The following is an 18,480-nucleotide window of genomic DNA, read 5'->3' as shown; positions in this document are numbered from 1 at the left end:
TAATTTTATATACTATATAGTACATCTTATATCCTATATCCTATATCCTATATAATATATAATATATAATATATTTATATATTATATATAATACATATATATTTATATATTATATTATATATAATATATAATTATTATAGAATTATTATATATTCTATATTATTATCGATAATATGTATTTTATATATATTCTATTCTATTCTATTCTATTCTATTAATAATAGATAATATATACTAGATAAAATAATATATAATTTTATATTATTTCTATTTCCATTTATATTTATATTTATAATTATATTTATATTTATATTTATACTTTATATTTATATTTATACTTTATACTTTAGTTATAGTTATATATTTATATAAATCCACTTATTTCCACAATTCCTGAGCTGCATCCAAAGCAGGTGGATAGCAGGAGAGGGATTGGGATTGTGCCCCTGTGCCCCTCAGGTGAGATCTCACCTGCAGAGCTGCCCCAGCCCTGCCCCAGCCCAGGGAGGAGCTGGAGCTGCTGCAGAGAGCCCAGAGGAGGCTCCAGGATGAGCAGAGGGCTGGAGCAGCTCTGCTGGGAGGAAAGGCTGGCACAGCTGGCATTGTTCACCTGCACAGGAGAAGCTTTGGGCTGAGCTCAGGGTGGCCTTGCAGGGCCTGGAGGAGCCCCAGGAAAGCTGGAGAGAGACAATTTCCAGGGGATGCAGGGACAGGAGCCAGAGAATGGCCTCAAAGTGAAAAATTACAGGTTTAGGTGGGATATTGGGGAAAAAATCCTTCCTTATGAGGGTGGGGAGGCCCTGGAATAGAATTCCCAGAGCAGCTGGGGCTGCCCCTGGATCCCTGGCAGTGCCCAAGGTCAGGTTGGACACTGGGGCTGGAGCAGCCTGGCACAGTGGGAGCTGTCCCTGCCATGGCAGGGTGGGATGAGATGATCTTTAAGATCCTTTCCAACCCAAAACATTCCACGATTCCATGATTTCCTACCCTCCAGAGGCTGGACTTTCCTGCTATAAGGCAAACCTTCATGGTCAGAAGTGGAAATTCCATGAAATAATATGTAAGGTTTGGTCTAAGGGATAAAATATTGGAATCCTTCATCATTTAAATAGACGGTTCAAGAGAACATACTCCATTGAACTAAAATTTCGTGGTCTGGAATGTTTTAGTGTTCCAATTCACTTGGAAGGATTTGGGAAAAAACGTCCCCTGAGTCTGGAAAGAAACCCCAGACTGACATCACCCAAAGAATCTGGAGGATTTCTTGCTGTTTGAAAATGTGAAGATAAGGATGAATCTGAAAGAAGTGGCCAGGCCCCTGGGGATCATATCCCGGCCAGCCATTCCCCATGTCCAGCAATGCTGGTTTTTGGCTTCCTTTTTCTACCTCTGTCAAAGTCAGGATTGAAGGCACTGGAGACGATAGCTCACGTTCACACTCAGGTGTTTATTGTTTCTTGTCTGTGTTACAGTCTCACAGCAGTGAGTTCTGCAGTATTTCACTAACACGGCACAAAATGGCCAACTGTCTCTTGTTATGAGGTCTTTTAAAGCTAAACTCTCCAATTAAGAAATGACACCTCAATTATTTTCACTTTTAACCCAATGACTGATCCTTCAAATTCTGCAGTGTGGACTTTTTCATCCAATTACACAAAACCACCCAAACCCATGGAGATGGAGGTGAAGAAGAAGGTAAACAACCTGCCTCTGGCCCAACTCTAAGTTTTCCACCCTGTGATATCACACACTTCCCACCAATTCTACCCTCGTAATCCCAGTGCTATCAATGAATTGTGGAAGCCTTTTCCACGGCCTCAGGTCGAATGCAGTGCTCCCCTGGGAGTCAGAGCCTGTCTGTACAGAAAGGCTAAAATTCTCAGCATCCAGAACTCCCAACACAGCAATGCATCCTTTTCCCAACCCCGATCCCTGTGGATGCTGCCCCTTCCCTCCTCCCACCCAGAGAGAAGTTGTCCTGTGTGTCCCCAGTGCTGCCACGCCTGGCCCAGCATGAAGATGAGGAAATCCTCCTCCATGACCAGCAGAAGGGCCCGTGGGAGCTGCCAGAGGCCACAAAACGAGGGGATCTCGCTCACTTTGTTGGCAGAGAAACATCTTTTCCCTGACTTAAAAACGTCCATGAGAAAGAGTCTGATTTGGAGTTAACAACCCAAAGGTTTTGTGAGAACACAGAGAGCTCTGGAGTCTCCTGGTCTGGGATGAAGCAGAGGAGGAGGATTTCCACCAATACCCCAGGGTGTTATTTTATGCTGCACATGGGTTTTTTTTTTTTCCCCCTGTCTTTTCCTGCAAAGCCCAGCGCGTGCTGTGCAGAGGGAAGACAAGACAGGGCAAACCACGGAGGTCACGACTCTGATCCTGTGGGAAGCCGCTCTCCAAACTGGAAATTTAAGGTAAATATCTGCTGCTGATAAACACTTGGTGCATATTTAAGGCCACCGCTGTTCCTTGGGTGCCCTTTGCTGGTGTAAATAAACTTCGCCTCGGTTTGTGGCAAACCTCAAATATTTGACTTCAGGCCCAGCCGAGGAGGCAGAGTTTGGAATGTGTTCCTGTGCACGGGTTTAACGCTGTCGTGATCATGTGGGATCCTTCCTGAAATCCCACGATTTTCCAAGGGAAACAGTGATAGAGGGTTAGAGGAGCCTCCTCTGAGGTGGTTCTGCTAAACATCCATCCCACTCCAAGGAAAATGTCATCATCTCCTCTCCATTGCATCAGTTTTGTTCATTTCCACGGCAATTCAGGGAGAGGGTGATACAGCCCCTTTGCCTGAGGCAGGGAGAAAAGGAACATTCCTGGGATTTATCCTGAGTCCACAAAACCCAACGAAAACCCACAAAACCCACAAAACCCAACAAAGCCTCCAGGAGTGAAGTCCGAGTGTTTTCATCACCATCACCTGATTTTTGGGAGCACAAGGAACACTCAGGAGCTTCACTTCTGGAAAGTTCCGTGCAAAGCCAGATGGATCTCAGATTCCTTGGCTCTGAAACTGCCTGGATTGTGCAAAGCTGGTGGCTGCACTGCTGGAAAATCCTAAATTGCTCAGCACAGGGGGTTCTTTGTCTCCCCTGCTTGGAATTATGAGCAGGAAGAAAGCAGAAGCAGCAGCAGTTTCACCCTGGTCACTGCAACTTGGGAATGTTCCTGGGAGAAATCTGGCTCCCTGCAGGTGTTAAGAGGGCAGTGGAAAGGGAAATGAATGGGAAAATAGTCCAGAAAAAATATTAAGTGTGTGTGACAGCCACACCTGGGCTCCAAAGGACATAAAATCATGGAATTCCAGCATGGCCTGGGTTGGAAGGGACAACAAAGGTCATCTCATTCCACCTCTCTGCCATGGCAGGGACACCTCCCACTGCCCCAGGGTGTTCCAAGCTCCTGTGTCCAACCTGGCCTTGGGCACTGCCAGGGATCCAGGGGCAGCCCCAGCTGCTCTGGGAATTCCATCCCAGCCCCCTGACCACCCTTACAGGGAAGATTTTTTTTCCCAATATCCCATCCTGCCCTCTGGCAGATTGAAGCCATCCCGCCTTGTCCTGTCACTCCATCCCTTTTAAAAGTCTCTCTCTGTATTCCTTGAGCTCTTTAGGGACTCAGCCGAAATTCCAACTACGGAAGCCCCAAATCCAGCTCATCCAGCTCTGTGTAGTCTACCACCGGAATGTGGAATTCAGCGAGTTTCCCCAGCGTGTTCCTGAGGTGCTGTGGGTGCTAAGGGATGATCTTGGAGGGCTTTTCCAGCCCAAATATTTCTGTGAGATTTTCTCTTGGTCCTTCTGGCTGGGGCCAGGCTTTATCTGCAGAGAGAGGTGCCCACCTCAGCCTAGGGGTGGGAAATTTCCCCTCTGGAAGCTCTTCCATGTGGCAGAAAATGCTTTGAAGACAGTGAGAGTGACCTGGAGACCTGGATTTCCAGCAGAATCCCTCACATTAAACCTTCACTCCGTGACTCAGAGGATGCTGTTTTAAAAAGGGGCAGAAATCATCTTGAGTAACACAAAACCAAAACCTTTGGCTCAACGCGTTTTGCTGATCCCCTTTTGTGTATTTAATTTCATGTTTTTGGCACCATCATCGCAATAAAGCTGAACTCTCCTGTTCCCTGTGCAAAAATCCCTTGTTTGGAGCCACGTAGATGTTCCTTCCCGCCAGTCTGCTCCACGCTTCATTTCTAATTCCTGAATTTTCTCCTCCCTGGCCACTTTTGTCCGTCTGTCCCGGGTGGAATTTGCCAATCCTGGAGGTTGGGCTGTGGGTGGTGGGCTGTGGGTGGTGGGGGCCGTTCCTGTCAGCACTTGGCCGCGGTTCTTTCCGAGCTCCAGTTTCTTCCCACCCACATGGACAGGACAGGCAGTGCCGGCTGGAATTCCCGCAAGGAGCCAGGAAAATGCAGAAGCCTTGGCTTTGGTCTTGGATTTTAGCAAAGCCCCAACCCAGGAGCGGGACTGGGAATGGCAGAGTGGTGTGGAAATGGAAGGAAGCGCAAACCCCAGGAGCCGCCGCTACCAGAAAACCACTTTAAAAAAAAATAAAAAAGAAAAAAAGACAAACAAGCTCCTCTTTCAGCTGGTTTAAAAAAAACTCTTTCAAGGTTAAAATATCTGGCTCCTTCTCCAGCCTTTTATTGGGAATTTTGTTCTGGACACCTCCAGCTCTCTGTTTCTCCCTGGGAGGGTTGAACAGCTGCAGTTTTTGGGAATGCTCTCCTCCCTTCTTTCCTGGCATGATGAGGAATCTTTGCACCAACGATGACAGCCAAAATCTTCCTGAGGATGACAAATTTTGGCCCTACTGAGTTTTGTTTTTTTTAAATTTTTTTTGTTTGTTTTTTGGGTTGTTTTTTTTTTTTTTTTGTTGAGGAAACGGTGCGAAATGTTCAGTAAACAACAGGCTGGACACAGAGGTGACCCCAAAATTTGTCTGTTCAGTGGAGCAGATGAGCCACCACTACACTTGATGGAGCTGCAGCAGCTTGGAGGCTGAGCCAGAGCACAAAGAATTCAGAGCCCTGAATTTTTTTTTTTTTTTAAAAATCAAATTTAGAGCACCACAGGAGGCAGAAAACTGCTGGAGTTCCTGGATGTGATGTAACTCTGCTGGCCCGGCCCATGCTGAGGTGCTCCTCTGGGATGTGCTGAACCACCAAAATTCACAGCGTAAGTTCTCAGAATAGGCATAAATTATCCAAAAAAAGCAAAATTCTAACACTGGCAAGGCAGAAAGAAATCTGCAGGTGGTCCTGGAAGAGGTGATTTGCCAGACTGGAGATTTGGGCACACCCACATCAATGTCCTCATGGAGAACAGAAACCCAGCCCTGTAGGAAAAAACAGGATTCAAAAGCAGGGGAAGGCAACTCGTGGTTTATGAATTCCAGAAAACTGCACTTCATTTGAAGAAAATGCAAAAATTCTGGTCATTAAATCTGAGTAAGAGCAAAATTGGTGTTGCCTGGCTCTCGGCAGGGACTGACAGCAGATTCCAAGGAAAACAAGAGTTCCCATCACCAGGAGTGTCCTCCCAGCTTCCAGCAATGGGTGACTCCTCAAACCCTTGAGCCAGAAGTTGGATCTGCACCGTGGTGTGAAATAATATTTATTGATGTTTTCCTTATAATGTTTTCCAATTTGCATTTCTGAGATCCAGTTCGATTCCAGAGAGTTCTGCATCTGAATATGGGGAAGATTTGTCTCTTTTTTTAATTTGACCTGATGGACACAGAGGTGAACACGACCAGGAATGACAAAGATCCCGAGTGAGTCATTCCAGTTACTAATCCATTCCAAAAAGTGCCATTCATTTTTTTTTTGGGAGACCTTGTCTTAGCACATGAAGGACTTGGAGAACTGGAAGAGGTTTAATAAACCAGCCTTTTGTTCTTTCCTAATTTTTTTTCCCCATAAACAGCTGTTGATTCAGTCAGCATTAATTAGGGAATTTTAAAGAATTTGAAATTCAGGTTGAAGAGTATTATTTTAATGCTCTAATGAACTTAGCCTGAAGCTGTGAGCAGAGTAAAGACCAAGCTTTCACAACATTTTACCTCCAAAAAGCCTGAGACAATGAAGGTGTTTTCCTTACAAAATCTTCCTGTATCTTGTTGACAAATATTATAATAAATCTATTTTTGTTTGATTATCTCACCTAATATCAAGACAAAATAAATATTAATTATGTTGAAAATAGCTTTATTTTGCTAATTAGCTGTGTGGATTTATATCCTTATCTTTTACACAGGAATGGAGAAAGTCAGATGGGCCACAGAATTCCAGATTTTTTTTTTTTACGGATTTTATGATGGAGAAGAAAAGGTTGTGTGAGGATCTTACACCAACTTTTAGTATCTGAAGGGGCTACAGGGAAGCTGGAGAGGAGGAGCTGGAGTGATGGGACACAGGGAATGGCTTCAAATGGACACAGGGCAGGGCTGGATGGGAGATTGGGAATTGGGAATTGTTCCTTGGCAGGGTGGGCAGGGGCTGGGATGGAATTGCCAGAGCAGCTGGGGCTGCCCCTGGATCCCTGGCAGTGCCCAAGGCCAGGTTGGACACTGGGGCTGGAGCAGCCTGGCACAGTGGGAGGTGTCCCTGCCATGGCAGGGCTGGCACTGGATGAATTTTAATGTCTCTTCCAACCCAACCCATTCCGTGATTCCATGATTTTATTCCAATAGTCACTGATGCATTTAGGTGCTCTTTCTCATCAGATTCATATTTAAAGTGGGAAGAGCAACATATCTTAATTTTTCCAAGGATGACATCTGCATTTCCACTTGCTTAGAAACCTCTCTGGGTCACCTGTGCCATTTGGCTGGAGCTGCTGTTGGTTTTGTCAGAGTGTTCCTCACATCAGGGCTTTTCCAGGAATTCTGGAGCCTCCAGAGCCTCCATTCATGGCTGAAGGTGGGAGCAGCACCTGGAGGAACTGAGCAGGAGGAGTTGGGAAGCACAAACCACTGGGAATGATCAGATCTCTGTGGTTCAACCTCAGGTTCCCCCCCCTGCTCCGGGGAGGCCCCTCTGCCACCCTGCACATGTCACCACTTCAGAGGGCAGGGGAAGCCACAGGCTGAGAAGGGACAAACTGTCACCTCAGGAGTCACACGGGAATGGGGCTCGTCCTCCGTGCTCTGCACGCTCAGAAACTGTGGCTGATAACTCACGGAGATAAGGGGCACGTCCCTGGCTGCCTCCAGCAGCTCTGCAGGGTGAAATACCTTCACTAACAAAGCTTTCCCTGGAGTGTGGATTACCACGGCAAAACCAGGATGTTTTCCTGATTAAAATTCCCACATTTAGGGCGTCAGAGGTGCTTTAAATCCCCCCGTGCCATCACACTGCTGCTGGGTGCGTTATGGGGACGCGCTTTTGGCAAAGTGAACAAGCAACATTTCCCTCTTGGGTTCAGCCTTGGAGGAGCGAGGTTTCCTGAAGGAAAAATTGAGGAATGAGGATTCAGATCCTCTGCATGCCAGATTTGGATGGGATTTCACTGGCACACATCTTCCATGGAGTGTTGGGCAGGACAGGGAAGTGGCAGAGGAGTAGAAATAGGATTTACTTGTTCCTTGCCCTGTTGAGGCCAGGTTGGACAGGGCTTGGAGCAACCTGGAATAAGGGAAGGTGTCCCTGCCCATGGCAGATGATCTTTAAGGTCCTTTTCAACCCAAACCATTCTAAAATTTGAGGTTTCTAATCTCTAATCTGAAGATTTGATGTCTCTCATCTCCACAGCTTCATGTCGTGCAGTGTGAACTGGCCTTTTCTTCCTAACAGATGGGTCTTGTCATCTAAGAACTAAATTAATGACAAATTGAGTTCCATCACCTCTGGGGAACTTCCCAACCCCTTCTAGAAAACCAGAGGAAGCTCAGCAGCGCTCCCTCATCCTGAGGGAAAACACACTGTCTCTTCTCCTGGTTTTTGCAGGAAGCAGGGGGACCTCGAGCCACTCAGGTGCCCAAGCCAGGCTGAAAAACAGGGATTTCACTCCTTGCATTCTGTTAAAGCTCCTCTTCTACCCACCCAGTCCTGCTGTGTCATTACAGATTTCCTAAGGGTCACCTTTGCTTTAGGAGCCAGAGGTGTCACCTACCTGTGACCAGAAGGTCACAAAGCCCATGGCTGAGGGAGTCACCTCCTTTCACTGCATCCCCCAGAAATTTGTCTGGACCCAGAACACAAGAAAATTAAGAATTCACTTCTGTAGCTCCGTTTAAGTGGGAGAAATGAGGAATTCAGCTTGTGAGAGGACAGTGGGAACCCCTCTGACAGGACTCCATCCCTCATCTGAGGCTCTCCAAGCATCCCCGTGCCTCATCTGCCATGAGTTCATCATCATCATCCCCCAGTCCCACGGGCATCCCAGGGACAGGAATGTGGTTAATCCATACACAGAGAAATCCCAGGGGGTGAATCCCAGTTCTTACTGGTTTTGCTCGGCAAACACCCACAGATATAAGATTTTCCAAATAGGACAGAAATTCCCTCATCTTTGTATGTGCTGGTGTCCAAATTTAAGTTGTTTTAGCAGGGGCAGCTGCCCTGAAGGAAATGAACTTTCTCTCCTTCCCAAAAAAGAAGTCCAAGGCGGAATTTGCTGCCTCAAAATACCAGAAATCAGACAGAAATGGTCAAAGTAGTAACTCTGTAATGGTAATTTGTACTAGAATTTTTTTTTGTTTTTCTTTTTTTGGAAAGTATTTCCCATTCTTTGATTTTTTTTTTTCATAGTTTGAAATGTTCCTGTTGGATCTGGTTGCAGTTTTGTGAGGACAATGATAGAAAATTGTCCTTCTAAAATGTGAGTCTCACAACCCAACAGTGATGATCAAACCCTTCTGTCTCAATAAACCAATTACAACAAGTAATTATGAACTGTTTTATCTTTTCATGGATTGGAATTCCTGGAATTGGGGTTGGAAGGATCCTTCTTGCAGCAAGTTGCAAAATGAGGCCCTGAGGGTGTGAGATTCTGAATCCAGAACCCTCCCAGTCAAGGAAAAGAACTCTCAGTTCTCTCCCTGATTTTATTAAAGCTGGGCTAATGAAGAATTAATATTCCCTACCTGGATTAATTGCCTGGAATTTATGGGATGTAAATTTCCATTTCTTTTTCTGCCGAGTTAATGGTAGCCTGTAAACCCCAAAATACAAAGGGGACAGAAGTTTTGCACAAAAATGAAAGCAAATGCTCCGCTCTGGAACGTCAGCATTTTCTGAGGACAATCCAAGATCAATTCCAGGCCACATTTTTGAATTCCTGTTAAAATTAATGTGGGGTGGATTGCAAGAGCTCAGCTGCAACTGGGTCTACGCAGAGGAAACCCTGAACTCCAGCCTCTGACTAAATGATGGAATTTTGGGTAAATACAGTTGTTAAAACAAGTTTTTTTGGTTGTTTTTTTTTTTTTTTTTCCCTGTTCCAGGCTTGACAAGGCATAGGAATAAGGCAGGTGCAAGAAATAAAATTAAAAAAAAAAAAAAAAAAAAGGCGAATTCCAAGGAAGGCAATCGATGAAGACGATCTTTATCTCATTCACATTGTTGAATAAATAATAACAGAGGAGGCCTAAAATTAGATTTGAGAAGAAACCTGAGCTAGCCTGAGCACAGGCTGATGCAGCCTCACTGCTGGGCTGGAGAGTCGGGGTCCCAGCTGGGAATGGGGCTGGTCTGGCTCCTCCTGGCTGGGCCCCAGATGTTTGCTCCAGGGGAAGGAGGGGATGGTGGTCCTGGAAATCCATCACTTCTGGAGAGAATGGAAAGTTTGGGGGGATATTTCTGTTTTTCTGATTTTTCTGTAATCCCAGACTGGTTTGGGTTGGAAGGAACCTTTAAGATCATCTCATCCAGGGGCAGGGACAACTTCCACTGTCGCAGGTTGCTCAGGGTTCTGTTTGGATCCTGAGCTGAAGAAAACCAGGAAAATTAGGATTTGAGGCCAAATGTTGATAACACCCCTAAAAATCAGTGCTCTCCTGACAGAGGGGAAGGGATTTGGTTATGGCACTGCAGTAAATTGGAGCTGAAATCCCTGCTCCTGATTCACAGCAGGGCATGAAATTTAATTCCCTCCCCCCCTGCAGCCAGGAAGGGATGACTGATGTCTAAAATGCTTGGGAATGTTATCTTCAAAGTCTCCAAAAGAACAAAGTTCACCTTTGCAACGATGTTCCTTTTATTTTCATTTGTTTGACGTGATCTGCTGAGTTTGACCCCAACTTCCAAACAAATTCATATCCAGGGAGAATGTTCAGGTTTTTATTTTTTTCCTGAAAATACCATCTGGTCTATATGGAATAGTGAAGCCTGAAGTTATCCACGTCCCACATGTCCCACAGACAGAGCTTTTCAAATGCTGGCCCACACTGGGGTTTTTATAAATCCCTTTATTGATATTAATCAATAATGATCAAACTTCTGGAGAAAGAGCAGTAAATACAACCATCAATCCCACTCCCATAGAATTGCCCAGAAGGTCAGATCACTTTGTCTCTGTCCGAGTGAAGAGGATGGAAAAAATATCTCAGGTGGCGAAGGGAGCCCTGGAAAGGATGGAGGGATGGATTTAGAGCCATGGAATCATGGAATGGTTTGGGTTGGGAGGGACCTTAAAAGATCAACTTGTTCCCACCCTGCCATGGCAGGGACAGCTCCCACTGTGCCAGGCTGCTCCAACCTGGCCTTGGACACTGCCAGGGATCCAGGGGCAGCCCCAGCTGCTCTGGGAATTCCATCCCAGCCCCTGCCCACCCTGCCAGGGAACAATTCCCAATTCCCAATCTCCCATCCAGCCCTGCCCTCTGGCACTGGGAGCCATTCCCTGTGTCCTGTCCCTGCATCCCCTGGAAATTGTCTCTCTCCAGCTTTCCTGGGGCTCCTCCAGGCCCTGCAAGGCCACCCTGAGCTCAGCCCAAAGCTTCTCCTGTGCAGGTGAACAATGCCAGCTGTGCCAGCCTTTCCTCCCAGCAGAGCTGCTCCAGCCCTCTGCTCATCCTGGAGCCTCCTCTGGGCTCTCTGCAGCAGCTCCAGCTCCTCCCTGGGCTGGGGCAGCTCTGCAGGTGGGCTCTCACCTGAGTGACATCCCTTGCTCTGCCTCTTCCCAAAATCCAGAGCTTTCCCCACCTTCTGGCATCTTTAAGTCTTGCTGCTCCTTTGGCAAAACCAGTCGCATTTACAAGAACTGGTAATTGCTGAGTTTCCCATCACTTGGAAATGCCAATTTGCTTCGTCCTGCTTTTCTTTTGGAGTGGGAAAAGCCTCTCCGTGCTGCCTGTGGAGTCAGCAGCTGGACAGAGCTCGCAGGAGGGGCGGCTCCCTGGCTCTGAGGAAATATTATCGGGAACAAGAAATTTTGGGCCAGAAATCTGGGAGAAGGATTAGGAGAAATCAAGGGAAAAGGCTGTGGTTGAGAAAGACTGAAAAGAGGAAGCAAAACCCAAAGGAGACCTCAGGGGTTTTAATCAGTTTAGGAGCCGGACTCAATTTCTTGATGCAAAAAAGATGGAAATTTTTCATAAGACGGAAAAAATAAAATCCTTTAGGAAGAAGAAACACCTCAAGACAAATTGTTTGGTGTCTGGACAGAAATTACACAAATTTATTGTATAATAAATTATATTATATTATATTGTATTATATTATATTATATTATATTATATTATATTATATTATATTATATTATATTATATTAATTTTTATATATAATATATATAAAATATATACAATATATTTTATAATATATATTATATGTTATAAAATATAAATATAATTTATATTTTATTTATCATTTATTATAATATAATCAATTATAGTCTATTTATTGTATAATAAATTATACCATTTATTACACAAATTATACAAATAATATAGAGGAATTAAAAGAATTACACAAACAATCAGAGGAGCAGCATCACTCACACAGGGGCAGAGAGAGATGATTTCTAACCAGGTATCTGCTTCCTCTGGCTGAGGGATTTTAGATGGCTCATAATGGATTGCTAAAATGGCACGCTCATTACTGTCAAAATGAGGGGATAACTCTCAAGCAGCGCAGATATTTTATTTATGAGCGAATCAAAGAATTTCATAGCTGCCTGTCACTGATCTCCAGTGCTGGAATGGAGTAAAATCAATCCAAACTTAGGACAAAACAAGAAAAAATGGGGGGAGAGGAAACGATTCGTTTCTGCTTTGCTTCGGTTGTTATTATTTTCACTCTTTGATTTGTTTCTGCTTTGATTTGGAGCTTGTGACTTTGATTCCTGCTTGGATTGGAAGGCAAACTGAAGAGTAGCAGCCAGGCTTTAATAAAGAGACGTGCGGCGTCTCTGATGCATTGGAGGGAACCTCTGCTGCTTGCGGTTTTGTATATGGTTATGGTAAATAACCCTCCCGCTGATTTTTGTGGTCTGCCCTTTGCTGTGGGTACTTGACCACCAGAGACTCGTTGAACCTAAATAACCCAAACCCGTGCCCAGCCTCCACGTGCCACCACCCCAACAAATCCTGAAAAAAAAAAAAAAAACCCAGGGCGAGGAGACGCCCGAGTTCGGAGCTGCACTGACGGACAAGGGCAGCTTTGTTATCCCGGGGGTTGTCACTGCAAAACGCCCCTTTCCCCATGGCTGCTTCCTGCCAGCAATCCCAATAAATGAGCCCAAGTGGGAGACAGGATGACAGGGATGTGTCTGGCTGTCCCTCCCGGGGGAGCAGCACTGACGGGGGGCGCTGAACCCGAACTGACGGAGCGGCCCCGACCCAGCCCTGGGGACCTCCCCCCTTCCCAAAGCAGGATTTGCACTTTTCCTCCAGGAATTGCAGCTGGGTTTGTCTCCCCCCACCCCGGAAAAGCAAATTTAAAGCCAAAGTCCCTCAGAATATTCGGTTTGAGGTGCAAAAGATGTTTGTGGGTTTTGCTGTGGTCTCCCAGAAAAAGATCCTCTCTCTTATAGTCCCCCTGTAAATATAAAAATATAAATGCATAAATGTAATATAATAATAATATAAATTTATATCTATTCATAAAAATATATATAATATATAAATATATATACTATATAAAATATATATAATATATAAATATATATTTAAGCATATATACACTAACTACTTCCTCTGTGTTCATATATATACATTTGTGCACACACACATTTATTTTTCAGGATAAAAAAATAACTGGGAGAAATGTATTTGTAAAGAATTTTCAAAAAATTTCAAGGATTTTTTTTTTTTTTTTAATTTATCTCAACTGAGCTAAGGTGTGCTGACTTAGGAAGGCCGTGGAAGAGAGATGACATTGTTGAGATTGAACCAGAAAAAAGTTTCAACAAGTTTTCAAAAGATGGCCTTGCAAAAAAAGATCAGATGTTACAGAGGATTAGAACTGTGAAAGATGAATTGCAGCAGGACCACGTGGAGAAAAAATATAGGTGATTGGTGTTGAATATAGGGAAAAATATAGGTATTGGTGTTAAATATAGGGGAAAATATAGGTGATTGGTGTTAAATAAATAAATAAATAAATAAATATATATATAAATGAGGGCCCTCAGTTAAATATAGGGAAAAATATAGGTGATTGGTGCTAAATACAGGGAAAAACAGAGATGATTGGTGTTAAATATATATATATATATAAATATATATATAATATATATAAAAATGTATATAACTGAGGGCCCTCAGTTAAATATAGGGAAAAATATAGGTGATTGGTGTCAAGTATAGGGAAAAATAGAGATGATTGGTGTTAAATGTGTATATATATAAAAATATAACTAACTAACTAACTAACTAAATAAATAAATATAAACTGAGGGCCCTTAGTTAAATATGGAGAAAAATATAGTTGATTGGTGTCAAATATAGGGAAAAATATAGATGATTGGTGTTAAATATATATATATATAAATAAATATATATATATATATATAAATAAATATATATAAATATATATATATATAACTGAGGGCCCTCAGTTAAATATAGAGAAAAATATAGTTGATTGGTGTCAAATATAGGGGAAAATAGAGGTGATTGGTGTTAAATATATATATATATATATAAATATATATAACTGAGAACCCTCAGTTAAATATAAGGAAAAATACAGGTGATTGGTGTTGAATATAGGGAAAATAGAGGTGATTGGAGTTGGAAATAAGAGCAGCACTGTGTGGCAAAAGCTAACAGGCTGAAAAACATTTCTAAGCAATTGTAACCAGGAAATGGGTTGGCTTCTGATGGAATGGCGATGAGTCTTGCATCTCGTGTCTCACTATTTATCAAGACTGATAATCAAATAAAATCTTTTCAAACACCTCTCAGTTACCCCATCTCTATACAAGCTAAGGAAACCAACGCGGGGCGATGATTTTTTTTCCACCCCCAAGGTGAAAAGCGCAGCGGGAAGCGCAATGAAACGCAAACAACGTGCACAGGGTGGGGGGGAAACGCCCCCGAAATCTCCCTGAACTTTCCAGGGGGATGTCAGGCAGGCACTGAACCACAAAGTCAGAAGCACGACATGAGCAGGAAAAGGAACTCTCCGGGCAGAGTTCCTTCAGAGCGTGACATTTATGATTCATCTCACTATAAATTTGTGTCCAGCTGAAGACAAGATTTTTTTTTTTTTTTTTTTTTTTCTCTTTTCCTGTGGAAATTTCTCACATAACATAAGGGGTTTTTTTGGCTTAAAGCAGAGGCTGAATTTTAAATCCATGCTTTTTGGAAGTCTGGCTCCCTGCTAAATACAGATGTTTTCCAGGAGGGCAGCTGACTTCTAAAATAAATTCACCGCAGTGAAGTTTTTTGCTGAAAACCAGAAAATCTTCTGAATCTTGTTGAATGCAAAGGAGGGATGGTGGAGCTCTAGAAACAGCGAGGAAAAATGTCGTCTTCTGACACCGCTTTTCTCTTTTCAGTTTTCCTCTTGCTTAAATATCATCAAATAAATGAGAGCAACTTTTTAGGAGGTTTAATTTCTATCAGAAAAAACACTTAACACTGTCCTGACTGTAAAGTGATAAATCAAGGCATGATTGCCTTGTTCTGCAACTTCTTGTGTAGCTCCAATTGGATTTAAACAATTAATTTTCCTTCTTCTTCTTTTTTTTTTTTTTTTTTTCCCTCTTTTCTTCTTTACTGACTTTTATTTGGTGGAAAATGATACAGTTCCCCAAGCCAGAGATGGCAGGGAAGAGAAATAATTGAGATAAACAAGGAGCAAACACCTCTTGAGACCTCAAGAAGAAGATTTGGGAAGAGACCCCAAACAAAGATTTTCTAGGACCAAAACCCCACAAAGACACAGTGGGCAGGTGGAGATGTGGGGATAAACACTTAATTTCCTTGCTTATGACCTCATTTTTTTTTAGCAGTTTTGTGGTTTAATCCTTCTTTGAGGAGCTCTCCAGAAGGATGAGAGCTCTGGCAGACTCAAATCCTGTCACAGCACTTTTCTACCCAATTTCCAGGGAATAAAACCAGATCCCAGTTTACCATCCTGTGCTGGTCCCCTTCCAAAGGTGCTCCTCTCCTGTGCTCAGCTGTTTTCCTCATCCCACCCTCTGTGCTCAGCCCCTTCCATTCTTTCCCTTCTAGCTGTTAAGAAGTGAGACTGGGAATGCATGTGAGCAATTGGAGAAACCTGCTGAACTGAGGCTAAAATTCCCCTTCAGGGAGCCAGATTATATTTGGGTTTTTTTCACTTACAAGAAAGGAGAGGCAGAAGCCAGCACAGCTGGCAAAGGAGAAATCAGTCTGCTGGAAAACAGACTTTTTTCCACACCTCAGCTTTATAAAACTGACCCAAACCCAAGCCAGGATATGAAATCTGAGCAACTCGGGACTGTAAGAAATAATGTTTTTTTTTTTCTCAGTTCTTCTCCAGAGCTGAGCCAAAACAGAGGTGCAGAGCATCAACAGCCAGGCAAAGCACAGCGTTGCCCTGTCGCTGCAGGGAGATGAGAGCTGCAGAGTGATGAGGATTCTTTCCTGCTGGGGAAGAAAACCCAAGCAGAGCGCTGGGGATTTATTTCCCATCCTTTGTTTATCTCGCATCCCACACATCTGTGCCTCGGAGCAGAAGTAGCTGCAAATAGCTGAGATATCAGCGTGGGGTTCTGAGAAAGCAGGGGCAGGAGGAACTGGCTCCTGTGAGACACAGACAGGACAGGGAGGAAGCTCTGCTGCTGCCTGCCCGGCTTTGTTCCTGCTGCTGCACACTGAGAAACAGCTGAATTATTCCCTTCCCAGGGGATTGTCCCACAGCAATTCCATGGCATGGATCAAATTCGTACTCACACGTGAGGGATAGGTGGAAGGGGAAGCTGGATGCTGAAAGGCTTTTGGGGAATTTAGAAAGATTTTTTTTTTTCCCTGAGCACCAAATTCATCACCTGTAGCATCAAGAAGAAGTGCTGACCTTGCCTCCCATGACAGTTCCAGGAGATTATTCCCGTTATTTGTCCAATTCCAGCAATTTGCTCCCTGACAGCCATAGTGACAACTTGTCTCAGTTCAGAGAATTATTTTGGGTTGGAAGGGACCTCAAAGGCCACCCAGTGCCACCCCTGCCATGGCAGGGACACCTCCCACTGTGCCAGGCTGCTCCAGCCCCAGTGTCCAACCTGGCCTTGGGCACTGCCAGGGATCCAGGGGCAGCCCCAGCTGCTCTGGCAATTCCATCCCAGCCCCTGCCCACCCTGCCAGGGAACAATTCCCAATTCCCAATCTCCCATCCAGCCCTGCCCTCCATCAGTTTAAGGCCATTCCCCCTTTTCCTGTCACTCCATGCCCTTGGGAAAAAATCCCTCTCCAGCCTTCTTTAGGTACTGGAATGGTCCTGAGGCTTAATGTAAGAAATTTTGGTAAACAATACTTATTTTGAACAGAATTCCCTCTTTAATTCCCTTAGAAAATGAACAAAAATAATTCCTTTTTACAAAACAAGAAGCTTTGACCTATCAGTAAAGAATCTAGGAAGCACTTTCCCAAACCAAAGCCTTTTGATAAGAACACTTGACAACATTTTCTTGCTCCACTTGTGTTATCTTGTAATTGAATTACCAAACCCTAGAGCCTGTCGTTCCTGATAAAGGAACAAGTTAACCCTATCTGAGCATCAATCTGTGCATTTAAATTTAGGTCTTTTTCATGTTCCTGTGACATTTCTTGGGGCCTTCCAAGAAACCATACCCGTTGTTTCTAAATGAGCAAATTCAGGTTCTGCAGAAAGTTTTCCACTTCTGCTTCACAGTTTCTACTCATCTGATCTTGACGTGGAAGATCTCTTCCTCTGCAAGATTCTGAGAAAATCAGTGGCAACTGTTTTATCTTCCCTCTAAGAAATATTTTTATCTTTTATTGATGCCATTTTTCATGTCTCAGCTCTCTGACTGGGACCAATCAGACAAATACCATCAAGTTTGACACGATAACTTGTTTAAAGTGCCCTCCTGGTCTGAGGTGAAGCATCTGCATCTCCTCCACAGGGAATTTCTCTGATTTGTACAGCTGTGCTTTCATCTCATGGAATCCTGGAATGGTTTGGCTTGGAGAGGAACTTGAAGCTCATCCAGTTCCACCCCCTGCCATGGGCCGGGAACTTTTCACTCTCCCAGTTTATTTAACTCACCCCATTTTTCCCACTTCACTTTTTTGCTGCTCTGTTTGCCCTCGCCCCCCTCCCCAGGCAATGCTGGTGGGAGAAATCCTTGCTGCTTAAAAAACTGAATTTTTCCATTCAAAAATCCCACCAGACCTGGGAAAATCTCTGTGGAGCTGCCATGGGTGACTGGGGGAGTTGAGTCCCTGCCTTCAGCACTTTGTTCCACGCCCCTCCTCCTCCTTCCAGCCTTTAAATCCCCCATAAAAGCTCAGTTGCAACGCCTGGTAAATAATGGAATAGCTGGGATGAATTTTTTCTTCACAGGGCCTCTGGAAAATCAAAGGGGCAAATTGATCTGACAACATCCAAGTGCTCAGTGTACACGGCATTAAAATGAATTTCTTGTTCGCTGTGAGGAGCAGCAGCCCGAGGAGTATCTCTGTCCTCAGTGTTTTCCTGGGGCTGTGCCAATGGTGCCTCATTGTCTGATTTCCAAGGGCTGTAATTGAGTGATAATTGCCAGTTCCTCTTTTGAACCAACACTCTCTGATAAACTTCACCACCATTTAGCTGGAAATCTGAGAGCTCTAAACAATTTATTTACCAAGAGAGATACAGACATCTCTTAACACACTGCACCACTGCCTGCCCTCCGTGTACATCGGCATTTGGACGGCGCCAATTAACAGCAGGCTGCAGTTTGTTTGTTTTTTTTTTTTTTTAATTTAAATAATTTTTCTCTCTTCGATGAGAGCCATTTGTTCAGGCTTTTTCCTGCCTGCACTGCCAGAGGAGTTTGGGGGTGTTGTTTTGAGTGGAGTCAGGGGAATACCTGATT

The sequence above is a fragment of the Vidua macroura genome, chromosome 2, assembly GCF_024509145.1.
Source record: "Vidua macroura isolate BioBank_ID:100142 chromosome 2, ASM2450914v1, whole genome shotgun sequence".
In the NCBI taxonomy this organism is placed as follows: domain Eukaryota; kingdom Metazoa; phylum Chordata; class Aves; order Passeriformes; family Viduidae; genus Vidua; species Vidua macroura.
This window is presented reverse-complemented; position numbering follows the sequence as displayed.